The sequence below is a fragment of the Podarcis gaigeae genome (assembly GCF_964106915.1).
Source record: "Podarcis gaigeae genome assembly, chromosome: 7".
In the NCBI taxonomy this organism is placed as follows: domain Eukaryota; kingdom Metazoa; phylum Chordata; class Lepidosauria; order Squamata; family Lacertidae; genus Podarcis; species Podarcis gaigeae.
Window position 1 is genome coordinate 38,677,135 of NC_139683.1, and position 15,151 is coordinate 38,692,285.

At 40.9% G+C, this 15,151-nt stretch overlaps 1 protein-coding gene across 2 annotated transcripts in view; it reads right to left on the reverse strand.

Moving 5' to 3' along the window:
• XKR4 (XK related 4) overlaps nt 1-15,151 on the reverse strand; it is a 134,988-nt gene that overhangs the window by 61,381 nt on the left and 58,456 nt on the right. The window lies entirely within an intron of this gene.

The following is a 15,151-nucleotide window of genomic DNA, read 5'->3' on the forward strand; positions in this document are numbered from 1 at the left end:
GGAGGAAATTTAAGACTTATTTACAAAAATATTGTGATTTGGTGGAAAGTTAAGTAGGATGTTTGATCATAAATAATTGGCCACCACAAAATCAGATCGGAATGGGATGTAAAGTGAGATTAAGAGAAATTAATTTACAGAGGATTATATTTAAATAAGTGGTTATAAAATTTGCAAATTAGATGATAAATTGCATGGAAAAATCTATGATGATGAAAATGGCAGCGGGAGATGTGAGGAAGTCCAAAGAAGTTATGAAACTCTGTTGAGATAAAAGAAAGGTTGTTTATCTTTGTACTTTATTTTGTAAAAACCCCTAATAAAAATTTTATTAAAAAAAAAAAAAAAAAAAAAAAAAAGAAACTTGTACTGCATCTGGATCTCATATAAAATTTCCCACACTAGTGTACTGTACTGCACTCCCCCACAGGCCAACATGATACATTTCATATGTTGTTAGCACTCCTATCAGCCCTAGCCAGCATAGGCAATGGTCAGGGATTATGAGATTTGTAGTCCAACAACATCTAGATAAAAGCTAACTGTTTAGCAGTCCTACTAACTAAAATTGGATCCTCTTGTAATGTAATCCTACACAATAGATCATATACGTGTTTATTCATTAGTATAACAGAATCACAGAACCGTAGAGTTGGAAGGGACCCTGAGGATCATCTAGTCCAACCCCCTGTAATGCAGGAATCTCCACTAAAGCATCCATGACAGATGGCCACCCCACCTTTGCTTGAAAATGTGTGTGAGATATTTGCTAACTGCATTTTTGTTTTGCCTATACTTAAATCTAGATGAACAAATAAAGTAATTATTGTAGAACTACTGTATAGTACTCTATAGATTAATTCAGCAGTAATCTGATAGGGACAAAAACAAATGCATTTCTAAAACTGCTAGTGTTGGGATGAATCCAGGCTATGTTGAAACATCATTTTTAAATTCTGTATACAATTTATTTCCACCTATTTTACTTCTTTTGCACTTTAGCCAAGAGGAGCAAAATGCACATTTCTAACCCCAAATTGGATCAGTTTATCAGAATGTTTATTATTTACTGATGTACTCTAAAGAAGACTTGCTTTTGTCATCTTTTCACATGGCTGCCATTCAATCAGCTTCAGGCAATCCTAGCTGGTACTTTGTTAACTTGCCCTGCAAACTCAGTCTCCATACTTTCTGCATAGTTTAGACTTGCCCCCATCATAGGCATATCTGCATCTGTAAAGAATGAGAAGCAACATCTGCCCAAGTTGCTTAATAGCTAGGATCCTTCTCATTCACTGAATTGCTTAGTCTATCCACATTTCTCTTTCCACAGACCACTTAAATGTATCCTCTTATATTCAAGAAAGACAATGAAGCACCTGTCTCAACCATGAGAATCTACTTAAACCTTTCCCAGCAGGATCTCTGTCTGCTAGCAGAATGGATGCATTGTGGAAAAGCTGGCAGCAAATTTCTGGAAGTGTTCCATAAATTCAGATGGGAAGATGTCTTAAATGAAATGATGACAGATGAAATAAATGCAAAGGCTTTTCCTGTACAAGGTTATTTGAATCTCTGACAAATAAATCCAGTGATGTCTTAAGCCAGAATAACCAATATACAAAGCTAACATAGCCAGGATACAGAACACTTTCTTGGTATGATTTAATTAAGAAATTCAAAGCACCTTTGCATTTCTTGAGGTGAAAACTTGAGTAGTTTGCATGTCTGAACTGATACACAGTTGATGGCCAGCAATTCTACTTACTACTTTACTTCACCAAATCTTTATTAGGCATTACAAATATAGTTCATCATAAAACATCCATATATATATATATATACAAATAAACAGCCATGTAAAAAATATGAAATAATGAGGATTTTCATTAGAGTTTCTTCCCGCTAAATAGTGCCATTCACCACTCAGCCACCCTTGCAGTTACTTCTTCTGGGTTGATGTCAGACAGATAGAATCTGATATTTACATTGTGCCGTGATGTTAGACTACCCAAAAAAGGGGATACCAAATGTTTGTGTAGCTCATTGTACAATGGACAGTAGAAAATAATATGTTTGACTGTGTCTGGCACATTAAAAAAAAATCTGCAATGTCTATCATTTTTGGGGATGTTTAAATATCTGCCCTTGACAAAAGCTATTGGGAAAAACATTTAGTTGGGCTAACATAAAGGCCCTGTGTTGGACTCAAATTATTAATTTTGAAATATAAGCGCCCCTGCTATCTGTTGTATTTAAACAATAAAACTTGGGGGAGCAAATTTTTACAGGGTCAGCAATTCACTGTTGCTTGGATACAAAGATCTCAAGTGGGGAAAAAACCTTTAATATTTGCAGGTAAGCAAACACCATTGAAAGTCACATCAGTTACATTAATTTTAATAACATTTTTGTTTGGGGATGTGTAAATCCAGACAAGACAAGTTAAAGAAATAAATGATATAACCATGTTTTTGGTTGAATGATTTAGTTAGAAGACTAGAAGTAGATTTGTAGACAACTGAAATTCCCTCAAGGCACAGCTCATAATAATTTGTGCAGACAAGATACATTCCTTTTTGAGTTGACCCATTTTCATAAAGAAAATCTTTGGACTCGGTCCTGCAAGGCCTAGTCATCATTGCAATACTGCAAAGTAGTTTTTACACATGCTTAGCTGGAATTGAATTGTATTTAATACTGAAGCACTATCACAATAACTACTTACTTACAAGGGACATAAAGTAATCTTCTTTCCTACTGGATTGGAAAATACATCCATTCAGTATGTTAGGCTGAGGTGATGAGCTATTTATTAATTTTACTGATATGATGTTCTCTTACAGTCACATGATGGTTGTTACTATGTTTAAAGATCTACATATATGCTCTTGGAGGAAATAGATTTTCTAGATCCCTTTCAGTTTAGGGTTTTGGCCACATAAATTGTTTTGGTCACTCAGTATGATGACCTCAGAGATAGGGGAAATGTGTCCTTGTTAATTCTCCTCAGCCTCTCAGCGGCTGTCCAAGATGGGTGTTCAAGGCTAACAATAGCCTTCTCTTCCATGAATTTGTCTTTTGTCTTTTAAATTAGAGGTCATTACTGTCTCTTGCAGGAGACGTGGTTAGTGCCACATTGTCCTGAATCTTCCACAACTCATATAACATTTGTAGACTTCCTTCTAGTGTCTAGAACTTCAGGAAGAGAGACAACTGAGAGGTGTGCATGCACACGAAGAAGTGTGCATGCACACGAAAGCTCATACCAAGAACTGACTTAGTTGGTCTTTAAGGTGCTACTGGAAGGAATTTTTTTGTTTTGACTATGGCAGACCAACACGGCTACCTATCTGTAACTGAGAGGTTGTCTGCATAATCCTATATGTGAGTACTCAAAAGTAACTCCCATTGAGTGAGGATTTACTATCTGGTAAGTGGGTTGAAGGTAACAAGTTCTGAAGGGCCAAGTTAACACTAAATGAAAAACACTGAACTCAAGATGAAATTTCTATTACAGCTACAATACTTAAACTAGAATGTCACTGTGTTGTCATTACATTACAATCAGGCCGTAGTTCTTCCTGTGACAAAAAAAATGAGCAATACCAAAATTTGGCCCAATTAACTGGAAGTAGTGATGCTACTTACTGCATCACCAATCACATAGCATGAACAGCATCACACCATTACCAATTAGAGTCATTATTATTTTATAAAACGCTTTGATGGCATAAAGCACATTAGAGGTGCTAAATGAGAAGAATCGTCATTAAAAGGTTTTGGCCCATTAATTAGAATCATCATTTAAAAAAATACAGAATCATTCTAGGCACTTAGAAACTATTAAGCACAGTCAGCTAAAAAGAAAAGGATCTCTGTGGTACGGAAGAGGAACATTCGAATCACAGACTGGATATAGGGAAACTGTGCTGCTCTGCCAGGGTAAATTTCCTACACAGATATTGTAGCTATATGGGAGAGGACAAGCATCTTAGACCCTCGTTAAGTCCAATTCCATCAGATTTAATTTCTGTCAAACTCTTGTACAGGGGAGTCGGAAGGAGAAAAGCGCTGTTTCAATGTGCAAACGGTTATACGTTCTGCCTAGAGAAACAGCCAGTTGTGATGAAGAGCTCATACCCATTTTAAATAAAACTCCCAAGAGTCAAGCTAGACATGATTCCACATGCATTTGCCTGAAGCATATCAGGTTTTTAGAAATTAGTAGCAGGCACATGGGGGCAAATTGCATTTGGACTGCAGTGCATAGGAAGAGGATATTTAGCCCTTTTCTCCACTACCAGGATCCTGAGGAAAGTTACTTTCCCTCCACTTTTATTAGTGGTGTTTTTATTGTAATGATCTGTATGTGATTATAGATATAGATATATATTCTACTAATGTTTATTTTTTACGATTGCTTTTTTTATTTGCATTTTTAGCAGTGAGCTACATTGAGTCCCTGTCAGGGGAAAAGTTGGGATATAAATAAATAAAATGATAATAATTAGCTGGGGAAACTACCTCCACTGGTATCAATGGGAGCTTTTCTCCAGGGCTAACAGCTGTGCATGTATTAGGATGATTTTAATCAGGATCTTGGATGGTATGGGAAGGGCTAAGCATCTCCTCCCCTCACAGTATGGTCTTAATTCATTTGCTCCCTCCCCTGCACTTGCTATTAATTACAAACAAACAAACCTTGACATGGTTTAGAGCAGGCATAGGCAAACTTGGCCCTCCAGATGTTTTGGGACTACAACTGGTGCCTGGTTTAGAGCAATGTGTTTTAGTGTCACATCTCATTTGGCGCTCAGAAAAACAATGTTTAAAACATGTATATACTCTTCAGCAAAATTGACCATTAATTATTATCATTTGTTGTATTAATGATGAATATAGAATTCACGTATTTAGTATGAGTTTTCCAAAATGCAATCTGGCATCTCCTTGATTTAGCTAGCTTGGTTATTGCTAACCAGATGTGTTCATCCACTTTGGACAAAGCTTGAATACAGAACCCAGGTGGTATTCAGGCCTTCCCCAAAATGAACTAGGTCTTCTCCAAAGTGGTCCTAAGCTATGTGGGTTACTCTCAAAGCTTTGAGAGCTTCAGAAGGGTGGGTGTCCCCCCCCCCCCATTAAGCACAATTGAATACTTGCTTTCACTCTCCCACAGGCAAGCTCTCCATAAAAAAATAATAATAATCAAGGTAGAGAGGAGGAGCTTGTAGTTCTATGACTGACAGTTTTAGGTTCCAACCAGGGAACAATTTTACCAGAGCTCTCAATATAACTTGCAATCACAATGCTTTGGGATGGAATGTAGAAGGAACTAACAGAAGGTGTTCTATCATATATATATTTTCATTTACTTTTTAGCAATGCACAGCTTCCAAAGTGATATACCCATCACTAACAGGGATTTGTCTGGTATCCTACTTGCTGCCTGTTCAGTGAGTGGTTGATACCGACCAACTCCCCAATGATGCATTTGGATTTCTTTCCACCATCCAAGCTCCCTGACACTTTCTCTCTGGCTGCTGGGGCAGAGCAGTGCAGGCGGCTCCTACTGGCAACTGGTCTCACCACGTGAACTTCTTCCTTTCCCACTGCTCGTCATGTATAGCCACAGTGATCATAGAATCATAGAATCATAGAGTTGGAAGAGACCACAAGGGCCATCGAGTCCAACCCCCTGCCAAGCAGGAAACACCATCAGAGCACTCCTGACATGATGAGCTGCAAAACTAAGAGTGAGAAGCTTTTCAGCTGCAAAACTAAGAGTGAGAAGGCCCCTCCATATGCACCCACCCTCTGCCTGAAAGAATAGTCAGATGGCACTCTGCTGACTTTGCAAGCAGGTATGTCTTTTTTAAAGGTTGCACTAAGGACTATTAATTAATTAATTAATTAATTAATACCATTTATATTCCACCTTTTTTCATGGAATCCAATATGGTATACAATATGGTTCTCCCTCTTCTCATACTATCCTCACAACAACCCTGAGATAGGTTAGGTTGAAAGATGGCTACCCAAGATCACCCAGTGTGTTTTGTGACTCAGTGGGGATTTAAACTCTACTCCTCCAGGTCCTAATCCATTGCTCTAACCAATACACAACACAGACTTTCTAACATGGTGTGTATTGCACATTCACACAACAAAGATTATCCACACCTTAAAACCCACAAATGGTAAAAAATAAAAAATAAAAAGAATGTTCCTTTTTAAAGCACCCCAAACTTTAAAAACATTCCTAGTGGACACCAGCACAATATTATACCCCTCTGTTTTCTCAAAGTATAATCCATCCATTCCACCAAGGCATTTGTTGCCAATTCAGAGCAGAAAGCAAACACAAAACAAATAGCCTCATACTGTTTTGATATTATGCAAGAACTCCTGCCTTTCAAGCCAGTGAGAAGCTAGATAGTAGATCCAACTTTTTGTCCCTTTTACTGAAAAAGAGTTCTCTACTGATGTTTTATTTTAGTTGACTTCCCAAAAGAAGTCAAGACTTCAAAAGCTGATAAATATGACTGGAGAGGAAAAGGAATAAACCAGTGACTTTCTATAAATCTTGATAACCCTTTCACATTTTTCAGGTAAATGTGAAACAAAGTAAAGGCTACCTCGGTTGCCAAAGAACAGAAGAAAAGATTCGTAAGCAGACGCTAGCTGGCTACATGATGACACCATATTGTTGAGAAACAAATTCTTTAGCACTGAGCAAAATCTGAACAATGTCTTCTCTAATGCCCTCTGCATTCAGAACAGTTGACCTTTCTCTTGCAGGTATGCTTAGGTATATAGAATCTTTCATTCGTTCATTTAATCCTTTCTGTTTGAGTCCAGCTGCTCCTAAAGACTATATATTGGTAGCATTGCATAAAACCAACAAAAACCAGTATGTCAAATATCTCCTGCCTATACAATCTACACAGAAGAGGGAGTGGATGGTTGTGTGTGGTTTCACACAAACTACCTGTCATTCATTGTGGCAACTTGGTTCTTTTTATTTTATCTCTAAGTATAAAACCCCACCTTTATATTATCTCAGACAGGAGCCACAGCACTTACACCTTATATATTCAGGGCACTTTCTGTTCCTCTTATTTCTTTAAACTCAACTGCTACCAGCTAGTTCTAAACATTCCATTATAGGAAATCCTATGTATTTTTACTCAGAAGTAAGGCCAATTGAGTTCATTTGAAGTGACTTCCAGGTAAGCACATACAGAATTGTAGCCTTATTCACTTGTTATCAAACCGCATCTGGGTTTAGGACAAACAGACAAGGAGACTGGGGTCCCATTTGAACTAACTATACATTTAAAGCAAAATCATATCATTTTAAACAATCATGGATTCTGCCCACTCCCCCCCCCAAAAAAATATATCCTGAGAATGGTAGTTTCTTAAGGATGCTGAAAGTTAACAGGAGACCCTGACTCCCCTCACATTGCTACAAGGGATCATTCTATGTAATGGAAGCATACACTTGTGAAGAGATCCATGACCTGGAGCATGGAAGGCAGATGGAGAGTATATGGGTAAAAATTGCCCGAGAATGAATAGAAGAATTACTGTGGGTGTCTGCTACTGACTTCCAAGTCAGATTGAAGACTTGGATAATGCCTTCCTAGAGCAGATTGCATGCCAAGGCCTGTGGCTCCATTGCTTCCTAATTATGAAATAACCAGACAAGACAGCAGATATATATTTTGGGTTTAATTAGGCCACAACTTTATTTGGGGTAGGATGCTGTCGGTTTCTGTCCTGGGTCCACTGCTGTTCAACATCTTTATAAATGATGTGGATGAAGGAACTGAGAGGATGTTCATCAAAAAATTGCAGATGACACCTATCTGGGAGGAGTAGCTAATGCCACAGAAGACAGAATCGGGATTCAAGTTGACCATAACAGACTGGAGAACTAGGGTTGCCATATTTTGAAGATCAAAAAAGAGAACACATTTGCCAACTTCTATTTTTAACTATGGATCACTATGACGACTCTACCCATGAAAAGAGGATTTGTCCTGGAAAAAGAGGGCATATGGCAACAAAATGAAGTTCAATACAGACAATTATAAGGTTCTACACTTACACAGGAACAACCAGCTGCACAGATATAAGATCTGGGACACCTGACTTACCACCAGCAGTACACTGTCATGGATGCTTTAGTTGAGATTCCTGCATTGCAGGGGCTTGGACTAGATGACCCCCAGGGTTCTTTTCAACTCCAATTCTATGATTTCTTTTACCTATTTTTCCAGTTTTCAGGGTTATGGGTTCAGTAATGCATTTATCCCTGTGGCCTCTAATTCCTGAACTAATTCCTTTGTAGCAGTTCCTCTGTGTGTGTGATTATAGCTGAGTGAGTAATTTACAGTGAATAATTTATCTGCCTTTTCTGGTCACAAAATATCTGCAAGGAGATTGTAATTATGCTCACTTTATTATGCAGATGTATTTGATTTGTTAATTCTTACTCTCTGTGTTTATCATGATCAGAGCTACTATTATGAGAGCCATTTTGCTTACTGGCACTTTGCTTATTTGCATTGGCCGAAATAGATGAAAGAATGAAGCTCCTTAGATTTTGTGATAAAAACATACGGATATATTTAAAACCACCAAACTTGGTGCTACTTTCTGATAATAGATGTAAACTCTGGATAAACAAATAAATCCAATTAGAAAATAAAGACAAATGAAGCACAACCCAGTATTGTCTATTATTTTCATTACCTCGGCTTCTCCCTCACTTTTTTTAATTGTACACAAGTCCATTGTACACAAACTCCTAATTAATCTTTTCTTCTACAGCTCACCCAGTGACTCTGCTTTTCTATCATAAACATTATAACTAAGTATCAATCTTAATGTTCCTGTTTATAATAGAGTGGTTCCTTGGGTTACAGACTCCGCTAACCCAGAAATAGTGCTTCAGGTTAAGAACTTTGCTTCAGGATGAGAACAGAAATCATGCTCCAGCGGCGCGGCAGCAGCAGGAGGCCCCATTAGCTAAAGTGGTGCTTCAGGTTAAGAACAGTTTCAGGTTAAGTACGAACCTCCGGAATGAATTAAGTACTTAACCTGAGGTACCACTGTATTCTTCATTTTGCTCCTCTTTATTCCTGGGTCTTCAGTACGTTTCCCACCTTATTTCTCATCTCTTTCTGTTAGGTGTTCTTATGCGCCAGATGTCTCATAATGTTGCTGTTTACTGAGAGGAGGAAGGAAAAGGCAGTGGGAGCTTTGTTTGGTTCCACTGCTTTGCATGCACTGAGTTCCTGCTGCCTTGCCCATCCCCGCCTCAGTAAGCAATAGCATTGGGAGGCACTGGGAAGACAGGAGAGCAAAACATCAACACCCATGCAGCTCAGCCAGCCACTACTGGATATTGCTGAGTTATTTGTGACAAGTGTATAATCAGTTGGGGTTTTTTAAAATTTAATAAGATTTGTATATCACTTAATCATCAAAACCTGTAAGCAGTTTACATAAAATATAAAATCACATAAGCTCTCACACCTTCTTTCTAATGTAGAAGAACAGAGCAGAAATTCAGTCAAAACGTACAAGCAATCCAGGTTCTGCCTATGGGTAGCTTAGCACAAAATACCTGGATGATTGCAGAGAGGAAGGTTTCACATGACTTAGTGTACAAGAGTGCAACTCTTTTCAGGAGAAAAGGCCTGACAGGTTTTATCCGAGAAGATGCTAACGACTTCATTTTGCCTCTCAAACAACTGCTTGCTGCCTTGTGCCTTCCCTCACAATGACTTCTCAGGAATGGACCCAAGATATGTGTTGGGTCACGCAAGATATTTGCATGAGCTTAAGCTATGCCATGGCTTAATGTGAACCTTGTGAAAGATACAGCCGCTACTTATTTTCAAAATGAAATTCAGTATCTTCGTTACACTTTATTTATAGAAGCTACTTAATTCTGCACTAACTCTGACTTCAAATTAGTTTAATCTTCCAATAGTGTAGCCTAGACTCCCAGCCTTCCCATAGTTTGATATCCTGTTGAAATAGAACAAGAATAAGGAACATGGCTGAAATGAAGGTGTCTAAATTTAGGGGGCTTTGCAGAAGCACAGGGCTTTCTTGCCCATAAGCACTACGGGTGAGGGGCACCTGGGCACTGGGCTCTCAGGGCAGGGGAGCCAGGCCATGAGTCCGGGGCCCGAGAGTTGAGTCTGGCCCGTCGGTAGGAGAGCTGCGACGGGCTCTTCTGCTGCAGGTTGCTCTGCACCACGAGTTTGGGGGCGACTGAGCCAGCAAGACGCTGAGGCGGCTGGCCGGCTCCACCCTCCTGTGTGCCTGGGACTGGCAGCCGGGGGGGGGGGCAGCACCAGGCGGATCATTGGACCCCAGCACCGCATATGCTTAAGACAGCCCTGCAGAAGCATGTGTTCGGATCACTGAAATAGTAGTTTTTGTTATCCTCCTGGTGGGGTGGTGAAGCCCAGGGGGTGACTTTTAGGAAAGGCACAGGGGTTCTTCCTTTTTAGAACTTATTTTAACTCAGTAGCAGCAGTGATGAGATCAGCAATAATGGCACTCTTTCTTCAGGGGTCATTGCATCATTGTTGAACAAAGACAATGTTGTTCCAGTCGGTGTGTGGTATTGACAAAAGCATTACAGCAGTCATCTTTTTTGTGGCAAGACATAATTTTTTCTTCTTCACAGTGAACAGGAACTTTGTTGTGCCTGGACACTCTGGGAAAGAGAAAATGGTGGTGCATGTGCCACTGAAGAGAGCTCTTGCTGCTGTTTCATGAACACTGGCAAAGAAGAATAAAAAAAAAAAACAGAAAGATCCCAATGCCTCTGTTAAAGATAAGTAGCCCTACCCCACACTGACTATTCCCTCAAACCTTGGAAAAATATTGCCCAGTTTCACCACCAATGGGGCTGCAAACTTGAGGTCGTATGTGTTCTCAGCCATAGAATTTATTTATGACCAGATGTGGTCCAGCCGATGTGGACAGACTCCTCCGAGCTGGAAAGCCCACCACCTGTCCTCTTGACCCGTGCCCGTCATGGCTGATTAGAGCATGTCCAGACGAGGTGCGGGCCCCCCTGGGGGATATCATCAATTTGTCCCTTGGCACCGGGATATTCCCAGGGGAACTGAAGGAGGCAGTGGTGCGTCCTCTCTTAAAGAAAACATCATTAGATCCCTTAGATCTATCCAATTACCACCCGGTCTCGAATCTTCCATTCCTGGGTAAGGTGATTGAGAGAGCGGTTGCTGAACAGCTTGGTAGGTTTCTGGATGAAACATCTGCTCTGGATCCATTCCAGTCCGGCTTCCGCGCTGGCCATGGAACCGAGATGGCTCTGGTCGCCCTAACAGATGATCTCCGCAGGCAGCTGGATCGAGGCGGGTCGGGGCTGCTGATTCTTCTAGATCTGTCAGCAGCCTTCGACATGGTCGATCACAAACTCCTGGACCACCGCCTTGCCGACGTGGGGATCCAGGGCACAGTCCTTCAATGGCTGCGCTCGTTTCTCTCTGGTCGGGGACAGAGGGTGGCGCTTGGGGGGGAATTGTCATCGCGCCACCCCTTGGTGTGTGGAGTGCCTCAGGGTGCGATTCTCTCCCCAATGCTTTTTAACATCTTTATGCGCCCCCTCGCCCAGCTTGCCCGGAGTTTTGGGCTGGGCTGCCATCAGTATGCTGATGACACCCAACTCTATCTGTTGATGGATGGCCATCCTGACTCGGCCCCAGACACACTGGCGAGATGTCTGGAAGCTGTGGCTGGATGGTTACGTGGGAGCCGGTTGAAGTTAAATCCTTCGAAGACAGAGGTCCTCTGGCTGGGCCGGGACGATATGGGATTGAGGGGGCAACTCCCATCTCTTGCGGGGGTGCAATTGGTGCCAGCACCGTCCGTTAAGAGTTTGGGTGTAATCTTCGATGCCTCCCTCTCTATGGAGGCGCAGATTACAGCTATAACAAAGGCGGCATTTTTTCATCTCCGCCAAGCTAAGCAGTTGGCCCCTTATCTCTCTCGCCCTGACCTAGCCACTGTGATCCATGCGACGGTCACCTCCAGACTGGATTATTGTAACTCGCTCTACGTGGGGCTGCCCTTGAGACTGACCCAGAAACTCCAGCGGGTGCAGAATGCCGCGGCGAGACTCCTTATGGGGTCTTCACTGTGAGATCACATTCACCCAGTACTATACCAGCTACACTGGCTCCCGGTGGAGTACAGGATCAGGTTTAAGGTGCTGGTTTTAACCTTTAAAGCCCTATACGGCCTAGGACCCTCGTACCTATGGGACCGCCTCTCCTGGTATGCCCCACAGAGAAACCTACGGTCTGCAAATAATAACATCCTCAAGGTCCCAGGCCTCAGAGAGGTTAGGCTGGCCTCAACTAGAGCCAGGGCCTTCTCGGCTGCGGCTCCAATCTGGTGGAACGCTCTGTCACAAGAGACTAGGGCCCTGCGGGACCTGACATCTTTCCGCAGGGCCTGCAAGACAGAGTTGTTCCACCAGGCCTTTGGTCAGGGCGCAGCCTGACTCCCTCCTCTGGCAACCTGCACAGAATATTACTTAATTGGTTGCCATTAATTTGATTTTAATTAATTTTTATAATGAATATTTTGAATGTGTGATTATTTGATTGTTTGATTATTTTATTATTGTTAGCCGCCCTGAGCCCGGCTTCGGCTGGGGAGGGCGGGATATAAATAAAATTTATTATTATTATTATTATTATTATTATTATTATTGAATGGTCACAGAAATCGGACAGCGAGAAATGTTCGAAAACACAATCAGCATCAGAAACCCATGAAATGCTCACAATTGTGTACGGAGATGAAGCTGTAACTTGAAAAACAGTGTATTGGTGGTTTAAGCATTTCCGTGAAGGGCAGCAAACCATCGAAGATGAATAGGATTGCTACCTAATTACATTAACATCAATAAGATTTAGGCTGCAGCCCTATGCAACTTTGTCTGGAAGTAAGTCCCGCAGAACACTAGGCATACAGCTAAGATTTAAACACACGGTGTATTGCTCTTATATTAGCACAAGCTATAGGAAATGGGAAAACAATTGCCCAAGAGATGCTGCATGGAACAAATGTATATGGCAGGGCCATGTAACCTGAACCTTTACTGGCTAATTATGGCTTGGTGTTTGAAAGCTTTTCCTGTAAATCTATCCAGGAATAAAATTAAAAGTAGGGTTTAAAAAAGCGGACAAGTAGAAAGGGATAAGGTATAAATTCAAAATATGTGATTCCATCAGCACTTTAAAAAGTAATCATATTCTAAAGCCATATCTCCCTGATTTAGCATTCTATGCTTGAAGGAAAGAATTCATTGTCTTCTGTTTTCAAACTACTTGCGGCTATCAATCTGTAGCACTCATTATATATATTATATTGCCTACTGCATGCATTCCTCAGGGAAGGGCTTCATGCTGATATTTCAGCAGGAATCTCAACACAGAGTAAGTGTGAGAAAATCTGTTATCTGTAATATAACAGTGACAACTTTGTAATATATTGGCTTTCTTTGGATCTTAGAAAATCAGATAGTGTTTTGCACACAATCTGGTACCCTTTCATAGGGAGAACTTGTTTGGCAATGATATTCTCCCTCTTTTACTGTTACTGGATCTATGGTTGATATTGCATTTGTCTCTGTCAGTGGGAAACGTTTGCCTTAATTTTTTTTAAAAAAACCCAAATGCATTTATTCAACATTTATACCAGGAAAGGGAAACTACCTGCCCATGAGGACTCCCCACCCAGGCACTTTCTACGTATCCAAAAATCATTGCTTTCAAGTGTCCCTTATTTGAAGGGACAGTCCCTTATTCCAGCGCCATGTCCCACTGCTGTCCCCTATTGATGGATGTCCCTTAAATGTCCCTTAAATGATGCCCCTTAAATGATGTCCCTTAAATTTCAAAGGAAGCAGCTCCTCTCTCTCCCTCCCTGCCGGCCAGGGAGGACGGAGGCTCCAACTGTGTTGCTTGGCTGTGGTGCTAACCCAATAAGAAGTCTAAGAACGACTGGGGGGTGGAGCTTGCTTGCCTTGTATGTGGCTAGTTAATGCAAGCTGAGGGGTTTTTTGAATGCTGGACGCCATTTTGTTGCACGTGCTGCTGCAAACTTTGCAGTGCAAAGCCAGGCTGGGGAGCCATCTTAAGTTGAGGCTGCATAGGCCTTGTGGTGCATGTGATTCAGATTCTATTCAGTTGAACCTCTGGTTACAAAGTTGGTTGGACAGTGTTCTCGAAGCTACCCAGCATGAGTTTGACCAGACTGCAGGAGGACAGGAAGACTGGAGTGCCTGGAACAGGTGAGGCTGCGAGTCCCTTATTTTGGCTGCTGGTCCCTTATTTTCAAGGCTGCTGGTCCCTTATTTTCAAATCTGTAAGTTGACAGCTATGGTTTTAGGCTTTGCCTGGGACACTTCTAAATTGGACAAATTGAAATAAACGAAGGGGTTTGTGTATACTCACAGTGAAATAAAAGATGTCAACATTGCAAATCATAATCCAATGGGGAAATTGAGTTTTGAGAAACGGGCACAGAATCTGAAGTTGTGTTTATGCTTTATTTAATGCATTTTGAGTAGTACTAATGAGATAAGATAGAAGCCATACATAAAATAGGAATCTGGTCTGTCCTTCATGATACAAAGACATTTTTCAGAGAATACCATTGTTCAAAATGCACTGGGTTATCATAATAATATATATGTAATGTACAGCAACATCAGATTTCACCATTTCTCTTTGAACTGTAACCTAGTGCTACCACTTAATTTTTTTTACTGTTTAGAGAAAAAAAATTATTACAGTTTTTCAATTCTGTGTCAGTTGACACATGATTGCACACAATATCCAACCATGAAGCCCTTGAGGTTTATTAAAATAGTTTAAGACACAGCAATTTCATTAAACAAGAAGAAATGCTGGTCTTATACTAGGAAATATCCTGTACTAAAAATTGCAGCTTGACTTGGCATATTACAAGCTGAAGGGTCGAAGCATTTAAATGCAATTTTAATAGAACTCACAGCCAACTAACACAGCTGGAGCCCTGTCACTTTGCATCTTAGGGGACAGTATTGGCACTCTCA